This window comes from Schistocerca piceifrons, chromosome 1 (genome assembly GCF_021461385.2).
Source record: "Schistocerca piceifrons isolate TAMUIC-IGC-003096 chromosome 1, iqSchPice1.1, whole genome shotgun sequence".
Taxonomy (NCBI): domain Eukaryota; kingdom Metazoa; phylum Arthropoda; class Insecta; order Orthoptera; family Acrididae; genus Schistocerca; species Schistocerca piceifrons.
Window position 1 is genome coordinate 470,004,946 of NC_060138.1, and position 10,599 is coordinate 470,015,544.

The 10,599-nt window shown below is 44.5% G+C and overlaps 1 non-coding gene across 1 annotated transcript; it reads right to left on the minus strand.

The window, feature by feature from the left end:
* Positions 1–1,086: 1,086 nt before the first annotated feature.
* Trnat-ugu lies at positions 1,087–1,160 on the minus strand. Its single transcript has one exon. It is a non-coding gene; the product is annotated as a tRNA-Thr (tRNA).
* Positions 1,161–10,599: the final 9,439 nt, after the last annotated feature.

Genomic DNA, 10,599 nt, shown 5'->3' on the forward strand with positions numbered 1-10,599 from the left:
GGTAATACGGAACACCGTGCTGGATCGCAACGGCCTCGTATCACTAGCAGTCGAGATGACAGGCATCATATCCGAATGGCTGTAACGGACCGTGCAGCCACGTCTCGATCCCTGAGTCAACAGATGGGGACGTTTGCAAGACAACAACCATCTTCACGAACAGTTCGACAACGTTTGCAGCAAATGGACTATCAGCTCGTAGACCATGGTTGCGGTTACCCTTCACGCTGCATCACAGACAGCAGCGCCTGCAATGGTATACTCAACGACGAACCTGGGTGCACGAATGGCAAAACGTCATTTTTCGGATGAATCTAGGTTCTGTTTACAGCATCATGATGGTCGCATCCGTATTTGGCGACATCGCGGTGAACGCAAATTGGAAGCGTGTATTCGTCATCGCCATACAGGCGTATCATCCGGCGTGATGGTATGGGGTGCCATTGGTTACACGTCTCGGTCACCTCTTGTTCGCATTGACGGCACTTTGAACAATGGACGTTACATTTCAGACGTGTCACGATTCGTGGCTCTACCCTTCATTCGATCCCTGCGAAACCCTACATTTCAGCAGGATAAAACACGACCGCATGTTCCAGGTCCTGTACGGGCCTTTCTGGATACAGAAAATTTTCGACTGCTGCCCTGGCCAGCACATTCTCCAGATCTCTCACCAATTGAAAACGTCTGGTCAATGGTGGCCGAGCAACTGGCTCGTCACAATATACCAGTCACTACTCTTGATGAACTGTGGTATCGTGTTGAAGCTGCATGGGCAGCTGTACCTTACATGCCATCCAAGCTCTGTTTGACTCAATGCCAAGGCGCATCAAGGCCGTTATTACGGCCAGAGGTGGTTGTTCTGGGTACTGATTTCTCAGGATCTATGCACCAAAATTGCGTGAATTGTAATCACATGTCAGGTTTAGTATAATATATTTGTCCAATGATTACCTGTTTATCATCTGCATTTCTTCTTGGTGTAGCAATTTTAATGGCCAGTAGTGTATAAGTGATAATTAATTGAAACCCTCAGCTGCCGACAGGTGTTGTTGACATACCTTGATAGGGACAGCTGAAAATGTGTGCCCCGACAGGGACTCGAACCCTGGATCTCCTGCTTACATGGCAGACGCTCTATCCATCTGAGCCACCGAGGACACAGACGAATAGCGCGACTGCATTGATTTATCCTTTGCACGCTTCACGTGAGACCCGCATTCCCAACAGTCCACAATCTACATACAGTACTTAATGTTCCTAACAGATTTTTTGCCCATCCCTGCAGTCGCGCTATTCATCTGTGTCCTCGGTGGCTGAGATGGATAGAGCGTCTGCCATGTAAGCAGGAGATCCGGGGTTCCAGTCCCGGTCGGGGCACACATTTTCAGCTGTCCCCATCAAGGTATGTCAACAACACCTGTCGGCAGCTGAGGGTTTTAATTAATTATCTTCATATATAGTCTTCTATAGAAATTCCATTGTTGTTTGGGAACATGATGCCCATGAATGGCCGCAAACGGTCTCCAAATAGCCGAACATTGATTTCCAGTCAATGATCGGTTCATTTGGACGAGAGAACCCTGTCCCCATGTAAGCGCAGGCCACACCATTCTGGAGCTTGCACAGTGTCTTGTTGAAAACTTGGATCCGTGCGTTCATGGGGTCTGGGCCACACTCGAACCCTACCATCAGCTGCTACCAACTGAAATCGGGACTTATCAGGCCATGGTTTTTCCAGTCGTCTATGCTCCAACCAACATGGTCACGAGCCCAGGAGAGGCGCTGCAGGCGATGTAATCCTGTTAACAAAAGCACTCACGTCGGTCATATCCTGCCATAGACCATTAACGCCAAATTTCGCCGCACTGTCATAACGGATACTTTCCTCGTAACCCCCCCCCCTCCCCCGTTCATTTCTACGGTTATTTCAGTGACAGCTCTACGCAAACGCTCTCGGTCGTTAAGTGAGGGCCGTCGGCCACTGCGTTGTGGTGCGGAGAGCTAGTGACAGAAATTTGGGATTCTCGGCGCACTCTTGACACTGCTGGTCTGGAAATACTAAATTCCCTAACGATTTCCGAAATAGAATGTCCCCTGGCTCTAGTTCCAACTACCGTTCCGCGTTCAAAGTCTGTTAATTCCATAATCACTTCGGAGACCTTTTCACATGAATGACCTGAGTGCACATGACAGTCCTTTTACAGCTTGAGTATGCGGTACGACCACTATCTGTATGTGTGTATATCGGTGTCCCATGACTTTCCTCACCTCAGTGTACCTTACTGCCAAGCGACAATCGCTGTGGGGGTAAGAACCACCTACTATCAAAGAGGTGGTGGTGACGGTGAAAACGAAGCGTAGCCCGCAACGTGTGAATTCCCAGACTTCATCAGTCCAGTAATTGTGAGAACAATTAGCAACTTGCAACAAACTTTACAAATAATTTCAAACCTACACGAAATTTTTTTCTCGCTGGCAATCCCCAAAAAATGATGACAGCAAAAATGTTTACCGCTTACCGCTTTACGGCTGTTCATGTGTAAGGTGGCAGATTTTAGCACCTTACATGATATTTATTCAGAAAATAATATGTGACAAATACCACGCGGACAGAGATAACCATTTGACAGAACGATACTAGTATCAACATATCAAGGTTAATACCAGTACATAAGATTTGGCAGCTGGCCGGTGCTTCACACGGCGGCTGCTTTGTCGGTTGAGTGGCACTTGTGACCACAGGGGGTATTGGGAGAGCCTGAGACCTCACAGGTGGAAGAAGAGAGAGAGGGCGTACGTGCGAGACAGAGAGAGATTGTTTCCCGCCGTTGTGGCTAAAGGGACGCAAATACGGCGCGCCCATGAAAGGTGGGAGATCCGCGAGAAATCTTAGAGTCCTGATTTGCCGAAAAGCGTAGGAATACATGTGAGAGGAACGGCACAATTTGGCGGCAACAGGTTAGGGACTCTGGTGTCGGCGGTGGTGCGAGGCGGACGCTGAGGGTCTGTTCCGCAAGAGCTCTCACAGGGGAAAGACGACATCACGCTGGTGCCTGGGACCACTGTCGTAATCTACGTGCGGAATTATGGTGATATTAGAGCAAACAGCTGGCAAAGTAGGCCATCGTAATTGAAAGTGCGTACGCGTTCCATTAGCTCTTTCCTTAAGCTCTCTGGTTCTGTGTCCATCTAGGTGGAACTTCTGTAAAACCACTTGCGTGGCCAGTATTAAATTAAGTAAGTCAGGGAAAGGGACGATTAGGGATAGAGTGTCCATTGTGCCAATGGTAGGATAGTTAGTTTAGGGAATTAATTTGATTGTAATGTTTTAGATTAGCAATATTGCTCATCCTGTTTAATAATGAAGAAATGTAAAATTTAATAACAGACCATAATCAAAGCATTATCACTGCTGATAGAATAAGAGTTTTATTAATAAAATAAGTTATCATATTAATTTTATGAAAACGATACTGGGGGGTATATTCGCGCATTTAAACAGAGTCGAGGTCAGATAGGAGTAATGAAACAAGAAGTTTCATATTCATTATACCCCCGTACGTTGCACATGCAGTAAAAGTGCTGCATGAGACACCTGATTATAATGTATTACTTCTTTACTGTTTACTGCACTGACGACACATTTTACAGACACTATGAACATGTACCATTGAATATAAGTGCAAAATTATATCATCCTACAACACATAGTTCAAGAGATATGATGTCATAACAGTGAGATTGCCGCATCGTGCATAACGTTTAAATTTATTACTTCATTGCTACTGACTCCATTCACAACACATTTTGCAGACAATATCCACATATGCCACTGAATGTACCTACAAAATTATATCATTGTACGACACTAAGTTCAGAAAATATGACGTCATAAACATTAAGCGCAAGGTTGCGTGGTTCGGGCGTGGACGTGCAGCTATAAATAAATACCTGGGCAACGCCGTTTTTCGCCGGTAGTAATAAATATTTTGTGACTTGGTAGTATAGAGCAATTCGAATAAAACGTTCCATATAACGTGAGTGCAACTCTCACCGGTTACAGGGATAAGTTTTCATTTGGTATGTTGGAACTCCAGTTGTCATGAGTTTATTTTCAGTCTGAAGTTCAGATTAGCAAGTTACGCATGAGTTTACATTATTGATAAAATACGTGTGGATGACGGACAAACTCTTCATTCAGCCTGTTCTGTTACTGCGTCATCTTACAGGGCTAGACTTGCTTGAAAACGAACTTCCAGCATTATTGGAACGGATTTCTTTGGCTACGACGGCTAGTACGTTCTCCCAGCATTACAGGGAACCCGCACATTCTGGTCGTCAGGTGGCACATAATCCACCTCACGAGGTGCGTTGAAAAATCGAACTTTGCTTATAAGATCCTTATTGCTCATTGCACCATATTTTACGCACTACCCCTCTCGATGTAGTCCCCTTTACTGGCAATACATCGTTCCCAACATTTCTTCCATTTCTTGAAAGCCTCCTGGAACGTACTTTCTGGGAGGCGTGCAGGTGTCTTGTTCCATTGTCCTGAATCTCCTCTGTGGTGTAGAACTTTTTAATTTTTTTAATTTTTTCCAGTGTGGTGTTTTAAGTTTGGAAATCAGGAAAATGTCTGCTGGGGCTAGATCCGAAGAATGGTGTGGATGGGACACAACGGAAGTCTGATGTTTTTCCAGATATTGCGGACAAGGCCGACGTGTGAGCCGCCACAATGTCACAAGGCAACATCCATATCTGGTTTTTCCACAATCCACGCCTCTTCTTCGCACACCATCCCTCGAACGTGCTAAAAATCGCTGGTAGACATCCTTGTTTAACATCTTACCAAGGGTACAAAGTCGTGATTGACAATGCCTTTGCAGAAAAAGAAACCACACGAACACAGCCAATCACCAACATCAACCTGAGTGCTCTTTCCAGACAAGGAGCTCCTTTGTCCACTCACTGTGACAGCTGCCTGAGCTATCGAATCCCTCTGTAAAAGTTTTGGCAAGTCTGTAGCAAAATTTCACACACACGCTTTGTTCTTCAAAGTCTTTCGTTGTCACCTTGTCACTAAACCACCGAACAACTTGGGCACGTGCTCACTTCAGCAGCATAAAAATGGCTCCGAGCACTATGGGACTCAACTGCTGAGGTCATTAGTCCCCTAGAACTTAGAACTAGTTAAACCTAACTAACCTAAGGACATCACAAACATTCATGCCCGAGGCAGGATTCGAACCTGCGACCGTAGCGGTCCTGCGGTTCCAGACTGCAGCGCCTTTAACCGCACGGCACTTCGGCAGCAGTAGCTACACAACTTACCACGATCACCACCAGGTGAGCTCAGCAGCCGCTTCGCGCTCCCTGTGCCGGTTGAAAGCGCTATTTCAAATGTTCGGTCTTTCTTTGAGCGTCTCTCGTACATTACCCGGAGGATATGTTCAAATGTGTGTGAAATCTCATGGGACTTAACTGCTAAGGTCATCAGTCCCTAAGCTTACACACTACCTAACCTAAATCATCCTAAGGACCAACACACACACCCATGCCCGAGGGAGGACTCGAACCTCCGCCGGGACCAGCCGCACAGTCCATGACTGCAGCGCCTTAGACCGCTCGGTACCCGGAGGATAGATCGGTAGAAATGGTCCGTTCCTTGATCACCAAGATTACCGGGCTATACACCTTTTCCCCGTGGGGGTGCTCAAAAGACGAAGTCGATAAAGAAAACGTAAACGCAAGAGACGAACTGATCGATCGGATTATGAAAAGTGCTGCCCTAGTAAAAGAACATAAAGACGACCTCAGAAGTGTTACACGCAGTGTTGTCACGAGAATTAGGAAGTGTACTGAAGTCGGAGATGGAGTTAATGAAGACCAAATGTTAATTTAGGCATTTGCCTTTACTTAACACATTCTGTATTTGTTTGGGTTACATTTTAACAGCTCTATCTCTGTAACCAACAGAAACCGGATACATTTTATATGGTATGTTTTATTTTAATTAGTCTGTTCTGTATCACCTCTTATAATATTTTATATTCCTACTGAAACATTCTGTGCAGGTGCGTTTCAGATTAAAAATGTACCGTTTTCTAAATATTTCATTTCTTTTCCCGATCACATATCTTAAGCTAATCTTGTAGATCCCATGAGAGTGAAAAATGGGGGGACTTTAGTTGTTAACATTATCACGGTAGAAAGTTAATTTTATTTTCTCTAGTTTTATTTCTATTTCCACTTTAATTGCAAACGATTTCGAAGCCAAAAGGCTTCATCTGTAGGTACATAATTCAAGAATCAATTTACAGTACTTCCGAAAGCATAGCATTTGAACATGAGACAGGTCATCCATACAGGAACAGATACGAATGCATCTCAAATGGCAGTTCCACATCACTTTCATGGCTGTTGTGGGTGGATTAGCTACCCCATGTTCAAGTGATATACTAACGGAAGTAACGCACAAACTGTTGTTGTTGTTGTTGTGGTCTTCAGTCCTGAGACTGGTTTGATGCAGCTCTCCATGGTACTCTATCTTGCGCAAGCTTCTTCATCTCCCAGTACCTACTGCAACCTACATCCTTCTGAATCTGCTTAGTGTATTCATCTCTTGGTCTCCCTCTACGATTTTTACCCTCCACGCTGTCCTCCAATACTAAATTGGTGATCCCTTGATGCCTCAGAACATGTCCTACCAACCGATCCCTTCTTCTGGTCAAGTTGTGCCACAAAAATCTCTTCTCCCCAATCCTATTCAATACTTCCTCATTAGTTATGTGATCTACCCATTTAATCTTTAGCATTCTTCTGTAGCACCACATTTCGAAAGCTTCTATTCTCTTCTTGTCCAAACTATTTATCGTCCATGTTTCACTTCCATACATGGCTACACTCCATACAAATACTTTCAGAAACGGCTTCCTGACAGTTAAATCCATACTCGATGTTAACAAATTTCTCTTCTTCAGAAACGCTTTCCTTCCCATTGCCAGTCTACATTTTATATCCTCTCTACTTTGACCATCATCAGTTATTTTGCTCCCCAAATAGCAAAACTCCTTTACTACTTTAAGTGTTTCATTTCCTACTCTAATGCCCTCAGCATCATCCGACTTAATTCGACTACATTCCATTATCCTCGTTTTGCTTTTGTTGATGTTCATCTTATATCCTCCTTTCAAGACACCATCCATTCCGTTCAACTGCTCTTCCAAGTCCTTTGCTGTCTCTGACAGAATTACAATGTCATCGGCGAACCTCGAAAGTTTTTATTTCTTCTCCATGGATTTTAATACCTACTCCGAATTTTTCATTTGTTTCCTTTACTGCTTGCTCAATATACAGATTGAACAACATCGGGGAGAGGCTACAACCCTGTCTTACTCCCTTCCCAACCACTGCTTCCCTTTCATGTCCCTCGACTCTTATAACTGCCATCTGGTTTCTGTACAGATTGTAAATAGCCTTTCGCTCCCTGTATTTTACCCCTGCCACCTTTAGAATTTGAAAGAGAGTATTCCAGTCAACATTGTCAAAAGCTTTCTCTAAGTCTACAAATGCTAGAAACGTAGGTTTGCCTTTCCTTAATCTTTCTTCTAAGATAAGTCGTAAGGTCAGTATTGCCTCACGTGTTCCAGTGTTTCTACGGAATCCAAACTGATCTTCCCCGAGGTTGGCTTCTACTAGTTTTTCCATTCGTCTGTAAAGAATTCGTGTTAGTATTTTGCAGCTGTGATTTATTAAATTGATAGTTCGGTAATTTTCACATCTGTCAACACCTGCTTTCTTTGTGATTGGAATTATTATATTCTTCTTGAAGTCAGGGTACTTCGCCTGTTTCATACGTCTTGCTCACCAGATGGTAGAGTTTTGTCAGGACTGGCTCTCCCAGGGCCGTCAGTAGTTCCAATGGAATGTTGTCTACTCCGGGGGCCTTGTTTCGACTCAGGTCTTTCAGTGCTCTGTCAAACTCTTCACGCAGTATCGTATCTCCCATTTCATCTTCATCTACATCCTCTTCCATTTCCATAATATTGTCCTCAAGTACATCGCCCTTGTATAGACCCCCTATATACTCCTTCCACCTTTCTGCTTTCCCTTCTTTGGTTAGAACTGGGTTTCCATCTGAGCTCTTGATATTCATACAAGTCGTTCTCTTATCTCCAAAGGTCTCTTTAATTTTCCTGTAGGCAGTATCTATCTTACCCCTAGTGAGATAAGCCTCTACATCCTTACATTTGTCCTCTAGCCATCCCTGCTTAGCCATTTTGCACTTCCTGTCGATCTCATTTTTGAGACGTTTGTATTCCTTTTTGCCTGCTTCATTTACTGCATTTTTATATTTTCTCCTTTCATCAATTAAATTCAATATTTTTCTGTTACCCAAGGATTTCTACTAGCCCTCGTCTTTTTACCTACTTGATCCTCTGCTGCCTTCACTACTTCATCCCTCAAAGCTACCCATTCTTCTTCTACTGTATTTCTTTCGCCCATTCCTGTCAATTGTTCCCTTATGCTCTCCCTGAAACTCTGTACAATCTCTGGTTCTTTCAGTTTATCCAGGTCCCATCTCCTTAAATTCCCACCTTTTTGCAGTTCCTTCAGTTTTAATCTACAGGTCATAACCAATAGATTGTGGTCAGAGTCCACATCTGCCCCTGTAAATGTCTTACAATTTAAAACCTGGTTCCTAAATCTCTGTCTTACCATTATATAATCTATCTGATACCTTTTAGTATCTCCAGGGTTCTCCCATGTATACAATCTTCTTTCATGATTCTTAAACCAAGTGTTAGCTATGATTATGTTGTGCTCTGTGCAAAATTCTACCAGGCGGCTTCCTCTTTCATTTCTTAGCCCCAATCCGCACACTCTATGAAAAAAAATTCGATGTTCCACGAAGAATCATATAAACGGGACGGATGTCTGTAGATGTAATGTACATTCAAACAAATTATTACAGTTTCAGAAAAACTGGATGATTTATTAAGGAGAAAGAGCCTCACAAACTGAATAAGTCAGTAACGTCCATTCTCGGCCCTTATTCAAGAAGTTATTCGGCTTAGCATTGATCAGTAGAGTTGTTGGATGTCCTCCTGAAGGATATCGTGACCAATTTTGTCCAGTTGGGGCAGCAGAGAGAGAGAGAGAGATATCTCCGAGTTAGTTGGAGGGCCCTGTCCGTAATGCTCCCAAGTTTCTCAATTGGGGAGAGATCTGACGGCCTTGCTGGCCACGGTAGGGCGAAGACAAGCAGTAGACGTTCTCGCCGTGTGCGGACGGGCGTAACCTTGCTGAAATGTAAGCCCAGGATGGCTTGCCATGAAGGGCAACAAAACGGGGCATAGAATATCGTCGACGTACTGCTGTTCTGTAAGGGTGCCACGGATGGCAATCAAAGGGATCCTTCTATGAAAGAAATGACACCCCAGGCCGTCACTCATGGATGTAGGGCCGAACGGCGGGCGACAGTCATATTGGCATGCCACCGCTGTCCAGGGCGTCTCCAGACACATCCTCGCTGGTCATCGAGGCTCACTTCGAAGCGGGACTCATCGCTAAAGACACTTCTACTCTAGTCAACGAGATTCCAAGCCGCAGACGTGCCTGGATACGCCCTGGACAGGGGTGGGTTACCAGCCTGCCTATCACCCGCCATTCGGCTCGAGAACCAGAAGTGATGGTCTGGAGTGTTACTTCTGTTCATATCAGGACCCCTTTGGTTATCATCCACAGCACCCTTACAGCACATCTACATCTACATGCATACTCCGCAACCCACCATACGGTGCGTGGCGGAGGGTACCTCGTACCACAACTAGCATCTTCTCTCCCTGTTCCACTCCCAAACAGAACGAGGGAAAAATGACTGCCTATATGCTTCTGTACGAGCCCTAATCTCTCTTATCTTATCTTTGTGGTTTTTCCGCTAAATATAAGTTGGCGGCAGTAAAATTGTACTGCAGTCAGCCTCAAATGCTGGTTCTCTAAATTTTCTCAGTAGGGATTCACGAAAAGAACACCTCCTTTCCTCCAGAGACTCCCACCCGAGTTCCTGAAGCATTTCCGTAACACTCGCGTGATGATCAAACCTACCAGTAACAAATCTAGCAACCCCCCTCTGAATTGCTTGTATGTCCTCCCTCAATCCGACCTGATAGGGATCCAAGGCGCTCGAGCAGTACTCAAGAATAGGTCGTATTAGTGTTTCATAAGCGGTTTCCTTTGCAGATGAACCACATCTTCACAAAATTCTACCAATGAACCGAAGACGACTATCCGCCTTCCCCACAACTGCCATTACATGCTTGTCCCGCTTTATATCGCTCTGCAGTGTTACGCCCAAATATTTAATCGACGTGACTGTGTCAAGCGCTACGCTACTAATGGAGTATTCAAACATTACGAGATTCTTTTTCCTATTCATCTGCATTAATTTACATTTATCTATATTAAGAGTTAGCTGCCATTCTTTACACCAATCACAAATCGTGTCCAAGTCATCTTGTATCCTCCTACAGTCACTCAACGACGACACCTTCCCGTACACCACAGTATCACCAGCAAACAGCCGCACATTGCTAT